Below are 3,526 nucleotides of genomic sequence, written 5' to 3'. Positions count from 1 at the left end.
AAATAGTCAAATGAAACAATAAAAATATTGAAATAAGTAAAAGATTTGAAGAGAATAGAGAGAAAAAAGTAAACAAACGCAAGATGGAAGAGCTGGGGTCGTCGAGGGTGGTGCTGTGGTCGACGCACCAGCGTGGCAAGGAGGGTGTGTGTTGAAGTTGCAGCAACTATGGTTAGGGATTTTTGGGAAGGAGATGATGAATAGTGAGGGGTTTATATAGATTTTGGGGCACACGGTTGTGTCCCTATTTTAGCCCATTTGTTTCGCGATTTTCAAATTTGGGCGCATCTAAGATTTGGCCCACGCCCGTGTTCCTTGGGCGTGTTGGTGCACACGACCGTGTCGCACGGCGGTGTCCTGCTTCATTCACTTCTCCCACACCCGTGTAAATAGGTCCACCCCATGTTGTTTTATTAGTCTTGAGCATGATAAATTCTCAATTTCAACCACAGTTTCTGGACACGAGCGTGTCACACACCTGTGTCATTTTGACAGGCTCGCCTATGGCCACATCGCACGGCTATGGCAACTTATTGCATCCCGTGTTGGGGAAAAATTTTTCTCTGTTTTCACACGGCTGTATCGCACGGTTGTGTCTCCACCCGTGGTGTGAGCACGACCTAAGGCACGCCCGTGTGCCTGGCCGTGTGGTTCTGGAAAACCTGTGGCCAAGTACTCAGTTAGTGATTAAATGTTAAAAACTAAAAATTAAAGAAGTTAACTCCGTTAGTGCTCGGGTTGCCTCCCGAGAAGCACTTATTTATAGCCTAAGCTTGACTTACCTCTATTTCGCATAGTCATGGTGGTTCGAGGAGTTTACACTCCTCATCCCTACTATCGATTTTATCAAAATAAGGTTTTAGACGAGTATTATTTACCCTGAACATACCGAATTTGGGATGTATTACCTCGACTGTATCGTATGGGAAAATGCTAAGTACCGTAAGAGAGATTTCTCCATTAGGTTCAGAGGTGGCAATCCGAGGGTCTGCTGCATCTAGTAGTATTTTGTCTCCAATCTTAAGTTGATTTGGTGAAATATTGAGCTCGTCATAGCGTGATTTTGGTTTACTGTGTGTCATTGGTTTATGTGTTCGCTATTCATCTAGTTCTTCGATTTGTAGCCTTCGTTCTTCATAGATGGGCTCTACGTTGTTACTTGAATGAGGCTCATGTGTGCTCTTCAAATGTGTTTCTTGTAAAGAAGGTTGCACCACATGGTAATATGATTTATACAATCACCCTCGATATTTAATGTGTTACTTGAATTACGAGCTTGAATGGTGATTGTTTCCTCACCCACACAAAGTGTGAGTTCGCCTGTACCAACATCAATTATAGTTCTAGCAGTTGCTAAAAAGGGCCTCCCTAAAATTAAAGGCACGTTACTATCCTCTTCTATGTCTAGAACAACGAAATCAACTGGAATATAAATTTGTCAATTTTAAAGAATACATCTTCAATAATACCCCTAGGAAATCTAATTGTTTTATCCGCTAATTAAATGCTCATCCTAGTTTGTTTGGGTTTCCCAAGACCTAGTTGCTTAAACATTTTGTAAGGCATGACATTGATACTAACCCCTAAATCAGCCAAAGCATTTTTAACATTTAAGCTACCAATTAAACAAGGAATCGTAAAACTCCCTGGATCTTTCAATTTGTTGGCTAGCTTGTTCTGTAGAATTGTTGAGCAAACTGTATTTAACTCCACATGCGACGCTTCATCCAACTTTCGTTTATTTGCTAAAAGCTTCTTTAAGAATTTGACTGCGTTTGGCATTTGCGAAAGAGCTTAAATAAACGGTAAGTTAATGTGCAATTTCTTTAATAGTTTAAGGAATTTACCAAATTTTTCATCTGTGCTATCTTTCCTAGTCGCATTAGGGTATGGTACATGTGGTTTATACTCTTTACTTACTTGTTTTTGGTCATTGTGGTCCACCTCACCTTTACCTTTACTTAGTATAGTTTCTTGCCTCGATTCTGGTTCAGGTGCAACTAACCCTTCCTCATCTTGAATGGTAATCACATTGAGATGCTCTCTTGGGTTAGATTCAATGTTACTCGGTAGGCTACCTTGTGGTCGTTCAGATATCAATTTAACGAGCTGGCCTATCTAAGTTTCGAGCCCTTGGATTGACGCTTCTTGATTCTTAAGTGCTGTCTTGGTATTCTAAAAATGAGTTTCTGACACCGAGATGAATTTTGTTAGCATCTCCTCAAGGTTCAGCCTTTTCTCTTATTGATAAGGTGGTTGTTGGAAGCCTGGAGGTGGTGGTGGTCTCTGATTCCCTTGGCCTCCCCATGAGAAATTTGGGTGGTTCCTCCATCCTGCATTGTAAGTGTTACTATAGAGATTATTTTGAGGTCGAGGATTATTACCCATATAATTTAATTGCTCGTTTTCCATGTTGTGGCCATAATGTGGGTATTTTGAATTGCTCGTTCCTCCTTCACTTGCATTGCATTGCATTACTGGGTGAACCTGTGCAGGACCAAGAAAACCATCAATTTTTCTATTCAAAAGTTCTACCTGATGAGAGAGCATGGTGACCGAACCGACGTTAAAAACGCCGACTGCTTTCGTTGGCTTTTCCACATGACTTGCCACTGATAATTATTCAGTGATATCCCTTCTATAAATTCATAAGCATCTTTGGGTGTCTTATTATTGATAGTCCCACCAGCGGTTGCGTCAACCATCTGTCTAGTTGAAGGATTTTGGCCATTGTGAAAAGTTTGAACCTGTAGCTAGAGTAGTAATCCATGGTGAGGGGCACCTTCTCAACAGGTCCTTGTATCTCTCCCATGCATCATATAGTGTTTCTAAATCCATCTGCACAAAAGAAGAGATATCATTCCTTAATTTAGCCGTATTAGCTGGCGGAAAATATTAAAGTAAAAACTTTTCGGTCATTTGTTCCCAAGTAGTGATTGACCCTCGTGGTAACGAGTTCAACCACTGTTTAGCCTTATTCCTTAATGAAAAGGGAAATAATCGAAGGCGTATGGCATCGTCAGAAACGCCATTGATTTTAAATGTGTCACAAAATTCCAGAAAATTCGCCAAGTGATTGTTTGGATCCTCATCCTGCAAACCATCAAACTGAACAAATTGCTGTATCATTTGAATCGTGTTAGGTTTCAGTTCAAAATTATTTGCAGCAATAGGAGGCCTAACTATACTTGACATAGTTCTTGTTAAATTCGGTTTAGCATAATCATACATAGTACGTGGAGCATGATTCTGATTTACTGGATCAGCGGCAATCGCAGGAGGTAGCGAATTTTCCTGATTTTCGGCCATCTTCTCGGTTGTGGTTTGAATATCGTCTTTTTGCTCTCCCTTTGTGTATCTTAAGCTTTGCCTTATTTCTCTTCGGTTTCTACGAGCTGTGCGATCGGTCTCACTATCAAATAGTAATGGTCCCGACGGATTTCTTCTAGTTAGACACAAAACAAAGCTTGCCAGAAACGAATAAAAGAGAAAATTAGAAAAGAAAAGAAAAATTTAAATTGCGAAT

The 3,526-nt window shown here is 40.4% G+C and overlaps 1 non-coding gene across 1 annotated transcript; it reads left to right on the top strand.

Moving 5' to 3' along the window:
• The first annotated feature begins 2,763 nt into the window (after window positions 1-2,763).
• Window positions 2,764-2,871, top strand: LOC121229885 (small nucleolar RNA R71). The gene has a single exon (XR_005927839.1). It is a non-coding gene; the product is annotated as a small nucleolar RNA R71 (small nucleolar RNA).
• Window positions 2,872-3,526: the final 655 nt, after the last annotated feature.

This window comes from Gossypium hirsutum, chromosome A05, assembly GCF_007990345.1.
Source record: "Gossypium hirsutum isolate 1008001.06 chromosome A05, Gossypium_hirsutum_v2.1, whole genome shotgun sequence".
Taxonomy (NCBI): domain Eukaryota; kingdom Viridiplantae; phylum Streptophyta; class Magnoliopsida; order Malvales; family Malvaceae; genus Gossypium; species Gossypium hirsutum.
The sequence above is the reverse complement of the archived record's forward strand: the minus strand, read 5'-3'. Positions and strand labels throughout refer to the sequence as shown.